Source organism: Bemisia tabaci, chromosome 8 (assembly GCF_918797505.1).
Source record: "Bemisia tabaci chromosome 8, PGI_BMITA_v3".
NCBI lineage: Eukaryota > Metazoa > Arthropoda > Insecta > Hemiptera > Aleyrodidae > Bemisia > Bemisia tabaci.
Window position 1 is genome coordinate 9,584,272 of NC_092800.1, and position 12,140 is coordinate 9,596,411.

Below are 12,140 nucleotides of genomic sequence, written 5' to 3' on the forward strand. Positions count from 1 at the left end.
CTATTGATCCAGAGGTCATCTGGTAGATGACATCTTTTGATTTCATCTTGAATGCCACCAATCCACGATTTTGCTGGGCGTCCCCTACGTCCCCTTCGTTCGAGTTTCGGATCGTAATTTAAGTGACAGGGATTCAGGAGATCTCTGTGGGCGAGCAGGCAGAAGAACCTTGTTGACGGTTTCAGGGCGCTGATACTGAAAATAATGAACCACGTGGTTCGCAAAAATTTCTCTGCGTGAAGCGACCTCTTCTATCGGAGGGTGCAGAAGTGCGGTCCGCTCTATGATCGGAAAAAAATTGGAAAAATCGCGCTTACATCTGTAGACCAGCGTTCACTGGAAAAAAAAACACATTGGATCTAGAGTCCAGACTCTTAAAAACATCGACAAGAAAAAGTACTCTTGATTCAATCAGAATCTAGCTTAAATCAAGAACCAAGCCTCTTAATTTAAGCAGATTTCGTTTTGATTCAAGCAAAAATCCGATTGAATCAAGAGTATTTTTTCTTGTCAATGTTTTCAAGAGTCTGGACTCAAGATCCAATGTGTTTTTTTTACCAGTGTTTGACCCCGCACAAAAGCTCTCGTCTCCGAGAAAAACACCGAGTCGACCGACCTCGTCAGCTTTCGGGTGGAATTCCAACACCGGGAACGGAAACCAAAGGCGCGGTGTTAACGATCCACTATCGATATTTCCCCCACTTAAAACCATGGTAAAGAATCGATTATTAGGAGTTCGTTGCGAACACCCTTTTCATCGATCCTTTTACATAGGTTTAAATGTCAGATACATCGATATATCGCGAAGCACGACGGAAACCCCAAACCACACGGACCACAGACAAGAGCGAAACCCAATACGGTGTGATTTATCACGCTCGCATGATTTCCAGGCCCGGAGATTTCTCGACTTACAGGTTATCCTATACGCCCGTCGGCCGGGCGTGGGGGAAGAAAAAGTGACACCAACCACCGACGTTGCCAAACCTCACACGAATCCACCCTCAAACACCATATTATAAGGTTATTAGTAGGGAAAATCGGCAACGCGAAGCAACAAGTACTCGAAAGGAGCGCACGCCCACCAACTCCCCGACGCAGAAAAGATCCCCCGACAAAAGGCGCGGGGAGAAAAAATTAGAATAAGAATAAAATTAAAATAAAAAAGGAGGTGGAACGGCCAACCGGGGGGGGGGGGGGGGGGGCGCCGGAAAGCCCGCGGTCGGAGGAACGGGTACCGAAGGGACGGGGGCGGGGGGGGATGACCTCTGGTTGCAAGCTGACACGCTGATCTCGTGTGGACCAACGGCGAGGCGTCAATACTCGATCATCGATATTTCCCCATTTAAAGCTATGGTAAAGAATCGATTATTAAGGTATACTTTGTTTATCGATTATTTTCCTTAGGTTTAAATGGTCGATCTATCGATATAGCGCAAGGCACGACTCGCCGCTGGTGTGGACCTAATGGGGATTCAAGTTTGCCCACGCGATGAACCTACATCTCGCGGGGCCCGACACCTCGATAACCTACATGCGAAAGCGCGCAAGTGCGCCCGGAAATTTCCATACGTAATGAAGGCGCAATCGGCTACCGTACTAATGGAGTCGAGCCTCTTTTAATGGTTTACACGCACCGTACGGGACAATGATGATACCGGTCGCCCCGGAACAAAGGAATGGTTGTGGGTGGTGGTCAAGCTTTTAAGTTGCTATTCAGGAGGGTTTGATTCATGGCATTAAACCCTGAGCTTACGGAGACTTAGCGAAATTCGTCGTTTTTTTCACGAAAGAACGTGCTTAAGCACATTTCAATATTGCCGAATTTCCCTTCGCAAATTGCAGTTTTCCCGGGAGAGTTTTGGGCAGGTCTAAACGAAAATTTCTCTGATTTTCCCTCGGCTGATTTGATGCAACAATCGGAGAAATTTTGTGAAAGTAATTGCAGAGGTAGTGGGTACAATCTTCTAAAAAATAGAATTTTTTCACCAGGGTGTCTACTAAAACAGGCTGGCCAAATATCTGTACTTTTACAGTACATTTTCAGCACATTCCCAGGAAATTCAGTGCCTCCTCGACAGAAAAATTCAATACTTCTTCAGTACCTCCAATCGACGAAATTCGGCAAATTTCGAAAATTGGCATTTCCCGCTTAAATTGCGAAAAAAACGACAATACAATTAAAAAATTCCGGACCTTCTTGCAAAATTCCGCACTTTTTCAGTGCTTCCGGACCGCCCTTAAAAATCAGTACTATTTCCGGACTTGTAGACACCCTGTCCTGTTTCACTCAAGTTTGCAGTCTTGAAATGGAGTTGAGTTCATTCGTGCGAAAAACAACGAATTGTGTACAGCATCGATGTTTTTTTCAGCCTTCGAATTCCTACTCTTTTCAAAATTCTAGTCCGTATCATAAAATTCCCTGGAAATGGTTTGCCAGGTTTTCCAGACCTGTAAACACCTTTTTCCCTATGCGCTTCCTATGATCTCAAATCTCCAATTTAAATTGTAATTAAATCCAGACCCAAAAGTTAAGAAGAGTTGGTGTCATTAAGGTATGTTTTGGGGCCCTTATGGCCCCGTATATCTTTGTATAAGAATTAAACTAAATAAATATATGAGTAAATAAATAAATAAGTTGCCTATGCGAATAAATCTCGAATCGTAAGAGTGTCGAGCCGACCCGATCGAGTCCGAAACGAGCGGGTCTCGCCCCCGACGAAAAAAATTTCTCCTATGAACGATATATTTTTAGAATCCTGAATAAATTGCTAGCGAAGTGCCGACGTTGATCTTCTCGTTTAAAAAATTGATGATGGATTTCGGTTAATATGTCAACCGAGATCCGGCGGAAAAATCGCTACGGTTTAACGAAGTCGGGTTTTCGGTCGCCGTGCCCGTTGATGAATTGCTCGGATCCGACAACCTTTTCGTCCGTCTTGGCTGCCAAATTTTCTATACTCTAATAGTGGTTTGAAATACAAGGTTTTTTTTTTAAATTGCGTATGATTTTAATCTTTAAAAAACAGATTTTCGCTCTCCTGACACAAGGACATAACTGAATTTCTCGATAAGCCCAAAACCCAATGCTCTCCCGAACTCTCCTCCAAGTGTAGATACGCTCTTTCGTCAGCCGAGCAACATTGTTGCGTAGTTAGGCTACTTGGACCGCCTTTAGCAGAGAGGAACCACGCCACATTAGCTATTGCCAAAAACTGGGCAATTTGATCTTTTACAAGAGTACGTTCGTGTGAATTCCAATGAAAATTGTAAAAAATTTGCTTCGAACTACGCAGAAAATTCACTGAAATTAGCACTAAAGTCCGCACAACCATTTTCACGTAAAAAATGAAATCGTCAATTGAATTTGGTAATAACTGATGTGGATTGGGTTCTTTCGGCTTAACGCGGTCCAAGGCTCGATACTTTAATTTTTACTTAAAATTTTAAGAGAAAAATACCCGGTTTAATCAGTTTTGTTAATTCCTCAAATTGCTGGTAAAGATCTTGCGTTTTTCACTTCAAAGAGGGGGCGAAAAACAAGTATTTAATTTTTCTAATCTAACTTCAATTCAATATTTAAGTGTTTTCGAATCTTGGAAGAGATACCAAGATTAAATTAAATTGCCCAATAAAATTCGGCAATAACTGATGTGGCTTGGTTCCTTCCTCCTTAACGCGGTCCACTCCTGGTTAACCGCGTCCAATTAAGCTACCGAATTCGACCGACCATTCCACTTATCACATGCATTAGTTCTCCTCCGAGTAGTGGGGCTAATTATCCTGCCGAATAAAAATCCAAGTAAGGACAAATCGCAGCGCCCGAATTGGCGAGATGATGGAGATAGCAGAGGTCATAGCCGCGACCGTAAAACGACGTCATTTCTGAGTACAACACGTACTCACGCACGGACGCTGACGGACGGAAAACTCGCTCACCAAAAACTGGAGGAGTCGACGACCTCACGAAGAAGAAGAACGCAAGCGCAGGATCACACCTCGTCGCTCCTCTGACTTGAGGCCGTATCTTAATTTCCTTGTGAGCCCCATTCCCCATATAACACCATATTTTTAGGGCTCACTGGGTTGTTGAGTTACGCCCTTACGTCAGAGGATCACACCTATGTGCGTCTCCGCGCTCGCGTTCGGGTTCCCGCCCAATGTAAACTCAACAACGCCCGCCCGTCACCGTCGCGACAGTTTTTCGTCATACTCCTCGCTCGGCTGCGAATCGTTTCGCGAACGCAGGGAATCCAAGACGACACTGCTCGGACCCCGATCCGCGTCGAAAACTGACACCGAGTTGTCACAACCTACTTATCCGCAAGGGAGGGGGAGAGGGCTCGAGCGATGACGTCGGATTCGAATTGGAGACCGAGGCGAGGTTAGGAAATTGCGATTTTCGATGTTAAAAGCCATTTTCGAAGCTTGTGTAGGGGCCTCTTACTTCTACTATCTCCCCACCTCACTCTCTAAAAATCCTAAAAATGTCCAATATTACATTCCTACTCTTTCAAATCCTACTCAGCTCGAAATAACCTCATTTGTCTATAGATGGCTGTAGATTCCTAAAAAAATTTGAACAAATGAATGGAGGCCACAAAACTAAAAAAAAAAAAAAAAAAAGTGCCACTTTGAAAGACAAAAGTTTTTCAGTTGATGGACACTACTTGTTTCGTGGAATGTAACGCACTGGTTTTGAGAAAAATGTTCCTGTTACGTACGCCGCGACAGGAATCCTCGCTTCCCAGAACAAAATAATTAAAATTCCCTGAGTTTTCTCAATGACATTCTGTGCGCGTGGAACTGAAAGTAAACAGTTCATGACATTAATTTCACTGCAAATGACAGGAAAATATAATTCTTTTGGCAGCCTCAAACCAGGCTAGGGCTCCTCTTGATTGTACGCTCAGCGCTGGCGTTTTTTCATCATGCCTTATGCATCATGGTCTCAGGTACAGGTGAGGGAGGCTGAAAATCTTTAGGTTCATTCAACAACCGAACGGTCTGTCATTATTTACCTACCTAATACCGAACCTTGATTCTCCTTTTCCGAACTACAGTTCAAAATGACTCCGTCACTCCGGCCTGTTCATGTGACAGTCTATCCTGAGTCAACATAGTTGTCGTACAACACTGAAAAAATACCATTTTCCCCCGTTTAGAGCTCATACTCGGGGCCGAATTCCCAGCGTTCCCCGCGATGCGGCAACTTGGCGGGTCTCCAGTGTAAATATTGCCTCAGATAAAAATTTCTTCTCCGGGGGAAACGGAAACGGGCTAGTATTTTTTCCGCTAATCAGCATCGTGGCTTGATTTCAGCCCGGCGAAGCTGCCAGCTTGGCCTGGAATCCTCTCCAACTACGCGTTTACTCGGTGAAAAATCACGAAATTTACAAATGCAAATGACAACCCTGTGGCGTATGTATACCTCCTAGGCTTGCGATTAAATCTGCAGTTCAAACGCCTGAAAATCTACACCACGAGTTCACATCTAAGGGTCTCGTTACTTTTTACGTTCTTTGACAAGTTATCCATTCGATATTTTCCTTTCAGATGGAATGGAGGTCTTGCATGTATGAGGAATTTGCGATTTAAGCACTGATTCCTATGTAAAATTTAGTAAAAAACACGATGGTGCCACTGGTTTACTCTGAAAGCTCAAAAAAGCTCTCAAAGTTGAGGTCGTAATGGAGGGGAATATCCCACGCTACCCTCAGAGTCTATCTTTTTATCAAGACAAACTCTATACACAAAGGTAGGGTGTAAATACAATAGCAGAGTTGCCGTATTTTCAGTTTCGGAGTCCCCAAACAAAGTGGCAGCCCTGGTTATGTATTTGCTATCAATCCTTACATGGAGAGTTTTGTCTTGATTTAGAGAGGACTCTCAGGGTAGCGTGATATCCCCTCCATTACGGTGTTAACTTTGAGAGCTTTTTTAGAGCTTTGGAGTTGATAATAGAGAAAGTTAGAGGGCACCAATGCGTGTTTCTCGCGGAATTTTACGTAGGATTCCGTACTTGAATCGCATATCACATCCCTCACGCGTGCAAGAGCTCTATTATCAAGAGTAGTCTCACACACTTTCAAAACAGAGTGTTATTTATCAGTTATCGGTTGAAAAATGAGGCATGAGAGAGGAAATTATGCAACGTCTCCTGTACTTAGGCTGATTTCCGTTAAATCCGCCCAGATAGAATGAAATTATCGCGGTTTTAGCGAATGCTCGGGACACGTTTTCACGACGCCGCGCGCCGCGCCGCACAGTGGATCGAGTCAATAGGAGAGGTCGCACAAAATTTGGAAACTTCAAAAGCTCATAACTCCGTTTATACACAATTTTGAGGCTCTAAAAGTTGGTCTATTGTGTTCTTCGTGAAATTTCTTTTGAAATCGCCCCTTAAAATTCAAAAGGTGACGAATTAAACATCAAAATTTGAAGTTCTCGTTAAAAATTTATGTCCCACCTATCTAATTCACTCGATCCAGTGGGCACCGCACAGCGGATCAATCAATCGGAGAGGTCGGACATAAAATTTTTGACTAAAACTGCGAATTTTTATGTTTATTTCGTCACATTTTAAATTTCAAGGAGAGCGACTAAGAGAAGATTTCACGAGGAAACCAATGGAACCACTTTTAGAACCTCGAAATTGTGTATAAACGAAGTTATAAGCTTTTGAAGTTTCCAAATTTTGTCCGACCTCTTCTACTGACTCGATCCACTGAGCGCCGGGCTGTTTCTCGGTTCGTCTCCGCTCGAGTCAACTGCGCAATAATTTTCAAGAACTATTTCGATGGCTCCATTCATGCTCCGCGTCGATTATCATAATCTTGTAGTTCGAGGTGTGTAAAGTGGTGCTCATGACCCTTGAGTGCCACTACTGCCTAATCCAGGCGCGTGATACCCGACTAATCTCGCGCTTTCCTATTCGTGTCTTTCTCCGACTGCCTTTCTAGGAGAAAAGCTCTTTCATTCAGTACGAATTTCATTTCCATTCATCGATATCTTTCCTTCCTTTTCACTATCGCCAATCGAACGTACTTTTGCCGAACGGAACTCCGTGCATTGTAACCTGACCTGAGACCATTAGAGCATGCATAACAGGGCTCACGTCATAATTCGCACAGTTTCATTTGGCAGAAATACGTCCAATTACACTGAAAAAGAATTCTCGGCGTTTTTACCAAGGTCCGTTGATACCTTTACCATCTCACTTTTTTTTACCAATTATTGGTAATTTTACCAAGACAGACTGGTAAGCTTACCTAAAAACCGGTATTTTTACTGTTTTTTTTCAGGTAAGAATACCACTTTTATTGGTAATCAATTCTCGGTAACTTTGCCATTTTATCTCGGTAATTCTACCACAGTCGATAAAAAATATTGGCGTTTTTACCAAGGTCCAGTAAAATTACCGAGAAAGTTCAATAATTTTACCGAGATTCTCGGTAAAATTACCAATTCCATAAATGGTAATTTCACCAAGAAAAAACTTGGATCAAATAGAACCCTGAATTCTTGGTAATTTTACCCTTTTCTTAGTAAATACACCAAGCTTTTTTTTCAGTGATGTGATCCGAACTTCAAACACGTATTTCCGCAAAAGCAAAACGCACTTATGCCCTTGTCCTCCAAGCTCCATAGTTATCAAATCTTCGAAAACTATTGGCTCTAACAATACAGTATTTTTTCCCGCTTTTCGCTCTAATTCCCCTTCAGAATCGAGCCGTTTCCGACCTCATCTATTCAATTTCGAACTTTTTTCCGGGAGGTTTTCCGTATTGCACCGACCTGCTTGCGTGCGCGCGTCCCACTTGACTTGGCCAGCGCCCGACCCGTCCCGTCTGATTTACGAACCTCACGGCGCGAGAACTCGTCGTCGTCGACTTGTTTACTTTCCGAGTCCCAACGAGGCCAGACAGATGTTTGACGGACGCGGCGATACACCTTCGCCTCCCGCAAAAAAAAAAAAAAAAAAAAAAAAAAAAAAAAAAGAACGATGGCGATTTGTCACGACTGCGTTAGCGTTGCGAGTCGCCCCGGTCGGCCGCGGGTGGTCGAGGAGCCGGCCCCACTCGAAAAGCGCCTTGGCGTGCTTTGCGATACATCGATCGATCTGCCATTAAAACCCATGGAAAAGTATCGATAAACGTAAAAGTATCGAACACTTCGATAATCGATTCTTTACACAGCTTCAAATGGGGAAATATCGATAATCGATCATCAACGCCGCGCTACTCAAAACGAGATTCGGCCCGGGCTCCATAAACGGCCGCCGCGGCCCAGTTTCAAAATTGAAACGCATAACCTCAAAAAAGGGCACGGATCCATTTCCGAAATGAGCCCTGGGATAGGTAAGAACACAAGCGCACCGTGGCTCATCCGAAAATGGACGTGTTTCCTTTTTGGGAATAAAAAAACTCGTCCGATCGACGCTTCCATAAGCGGAAAGCTCCGCGCGGTTGGGGTCCATCGGTGTCGGGTCCGATTAGGTGCGCTGTTGGCCGCTCTGCAAAACAAAAACAACCTAATTTCGAATGGAAAGCCCTATGTCTGTACGTGGTTTATACTTAGGCTGCCCTGTTGGCCGTTCGGCCCGACCAACAGAGCAAAAATCGCGTAACTTCAATTGGAAAGGGTGTGTTGGTTACGTGGTTTGTGCTTCGTTTCTGGCTTCCGCAGCTCGAGTGCGAACCGGACCCGGGTGCCATCTTTGGCGACCGAAGCCATCGGCCCAGGAAATGGGTCGTGCGACTACAATGAGAGTTCACCGGGTGGAGAGGATAGAAATTTGCACGTTTCGAAAATTGATCGACGATATTGGGGGTTTCCTTTTTTGTAACTTAATGAATGTTTCTTACACTGGAAAGAAAGTCTCTTGGATCCAGAGTCCAGACTCTTAAAAATTTGACAAGGAAAAATACTCTTGAAATTGGATTTTTGCTTGAACCAAAAGGAAATCCGCTTAAATTAAGAGGCTTGGCTCTCAATTCAAGCATAAATCCGATTGAATGAAAAGTATTTTTTCTTGTCAAATGTTTTCAGAGTTTGGACTCTAGATCAAAGATCCTTTTTTCCTAGTGTGCGTGGACGTCGGGACTATTACTCTCAAAATGTTGATGTACTTTAATTAAAAAATCGACGGTACACAAAAAAATGCAAAATAAAAAAACAAAAACAAAAAACGCAAGAAACATTAAGCAAATTTCAAATCGCAATCGTAGACTGTTCTTTAAAAAAAGCGGCTTCAGCAGCGATAGGATCCTGACAAAAATAAGTGAAGTTTGGATTTTCGTTCGAAAATACATTCAAATCTCTCAACGACAATCAAGTTTTATCGAAAATTTTCTCCGAGGAATCTCCGACTGCCTGGACTCCTTACTAAAAAGTTAGTCTCCACGGACTTCGAGTCTTTCTTTTCATGGACAGTTATGATATGTGCACTTAGGACGGCGAACAATACAATTCTGTTGTCAAAAGTTAGAGGGCAAAAGTTCAACGGTTAAAAATTCCAAGATTAACAAAAGTTTTCATTCTTGCATTGTGTCAATTAAATCAAACAGAACTGGTGACCAGTGGTAATATTTTCCTCCAAAAGTTAAATTAATTTTATTACCTTGGAACATTTAATATTCTTCAATGGACGTTATACTAGGGGCTTATCATCTGGTCGCTTCGCGGCGAAAAACAACCTGGATCTAGGGTCCCCTTTCGAAAATTTGAAGACACCTAGCAGGGTCATCTAGAGATTATTCCTTGCCGATAGTCGCAGGTAGCCATAGCTATGTCATAAAATGAAAGCTCGGGAAGTACAAGAGGTCCAAAAGACGATGAGACGAATGAAACACCGCAAGCTCGAACGAAGCAATATTTTTTATACGGCAAGAAAGATTCTAGAGGAGGATGATGCTCCGTTTTGAGTGGCAATTAAACCGCGGCCGAACCCTTTACTCCCGACCGCGAATGACTTATTTCCGATCGGAGAGAATAAAACCAGCGCATTCATTCAAACGGCCGAGATAAAGTGCCCACCGGGACACTGCCCGAGCCTAGGCAAAACAACGTATTCAAAACGAGTTTACCCAGCAGTTGCGCGGTTTTACCGATAGAGTTCGGTCATTGGTCACGCGCTCCTGGTCCACGACTGCCGTACTAAGGAAAAACGCCGTATGAACATCCGAGCGTTGCCAAATTCCCCCGGATAAAACATGTATTTTTGAGGAAAGTAATGCTTATTCTCCCTTGAAATTTCGGATATTTTAGATTCAATTGCAGAGCAAATTGTCTGAAAAATTAGAAGAAAAATATTCATAATTTTCCCTGTAAATTTGTTTTTCATTGAAGGAAATATGGCAACACCTGGAGGCTCATACTGCATTTTTCTTCATGGCAGCTCCAACGCAGCGTCCGCCGTCTGGATAACTACCTGAATTTTATTCCTGTACTCTCGGATTAAGCGGGTTTTTTTTTAAAGAGTGGTCTCTTCGTTTTATCTCCGGCCGTTAATGAATTCGAGTTTGTTTCGAATCGGTTCTCTTAATTTTAAACGAAGTAATCTCGCGCCTCCAACGAAATTAATTGTCCACCCACTCCTAGAAAGCTTACGTACAATCAGGAAGAGGTCTTAATCGGCTTGGCGCACAGTAAGACCGAATGCTGTCTGATTCGTATGTAAAACATCAATGGGAAGTGTCCTAGCTATACACTCATAATTTTATTGTTAATCTTTTTTTGCTATCATTATTATTAGGAGTTATTTTTATGGTTGTTCCAAAAATAAGTACCTTATCGTGAAATGAAGTCAAACTGAAGTTCATGTGCTGAACTAATTCGGTTGATTGATACCTTCAATTTTGACGCTACTACCTGTGTTAGTACTACCTATGCTCATCGTCAGCCCTACCTTCGGGCGCTTGTACAGAACACCAACTAAATTTTTCCAGCATTGTTCTGAAGTACGCTTCCTGCTAGGGTCTAGGATTTTAGGTTCAAGGACTTTATTTCAAGTTGAAATATCACAAGAAGCAAAATTATTGCATCTCTAGTCATTACTAAGAAAAAAAAACCCCAAATCCCCCTAGAAACTATTTCATAGGGCCCTATGTTGAGTGTAAGGGCTTAGAAATCGATGGAATTGCTTCACGTAATATTTTAAATCCATTTTCAACACATTTTCGCAACTTGGTAACACACTGGTTTGAAGATGAGCTTATTCAACACAAAGGAAATCCTAACTGGACGTATTCAAATCAAGAGGAACTGCATCTATCCTGACAAGGGCCCTGAGAACCATTAGAATACGTGCATAACAGGGCTCATGTCGCAATGAATATAGTTCCTTTTGATTTTAATGTGCCTAACTCCCCACTAAGGCTGAACGCGTATTCAGATCGACGAACTCGGGGGTCTAATAGACTCCGCACCGGATATTTTAATTTACTTTTTCAATAAGTTTAACGAGGGGGTCTTGTGATTTTATTGACTTATCTAACGAAGTTGGTGCGGTTAAAGGAAACGGTGGATTTAGACACGTCGAAGAGGTGAACCGAAAGGGGTATTTGGGGGGGGGGGGGGGGTTTAAAATGACGACACGACCCATTCGTGAAGGATCCTCAGTTGGTGAGTCGTCATCTTCGGAAATTTTAATGTTGAGGCCACCAACCTTCAAATCTTACGATGATTTACAGCTTGGACTTGTGAACTCGGGATCCAGAAACCTACGATACTCCTGAATTATTCATAGCACACTAAAATTAAGTCTCGAATGTATAACAATAATAAACTAAAAATAAATAAAACACTTGTTTTGGAAACAAGGAGCGCTAATCCTGCTCTGTCCTCGATTCATAAACGATTTCGGAACTGATTTCACTAGTGAGTTCACAAACTCGGTGAAAAATACTTCCAAGAAAGTTTGACATTTTGCTTATTTTTTTTTTTTCATGATCATTCCGAAAATAGACTGGAGGTAAAACGACTAAGATTATGGAAAACAGTTGAACACTCGGACATTTCTTTGAATAACATTACGTATTTACCTGCAGACCTTAAGTTATTTGGCTTCCATAATCTTACAAGGATTCACCTGACTTTTCCAATAGAATTTAGAGAATGAAATTTTCTGACTTCCCAGA

At 42.6% G+C, this 12,140-nt stretch overlaps 2 protein-coding genes across 2 annotated transcripts in view; both read right to left on the reverse strand.

Annotated features, from left to right (window-relative positions):
• The window catches only part of LOC109034998 (repulsive guidance molecule B), a 49,416-nt gene that overhangs the window by 29,414 nt on the left and 7,862 nt on the right, over window positions 1–12,140 (reverse strand). The window lies entirely within an intron of this gene.
• LOC109034987 (uncharacterized) overlaps window positions 1–12,140 on the reverse strand; it is a 30,124-nt gene that overhangs the window by 15,608 nt on the left and 2,376 nt on the right. The window lies entirely within an intron of this gene.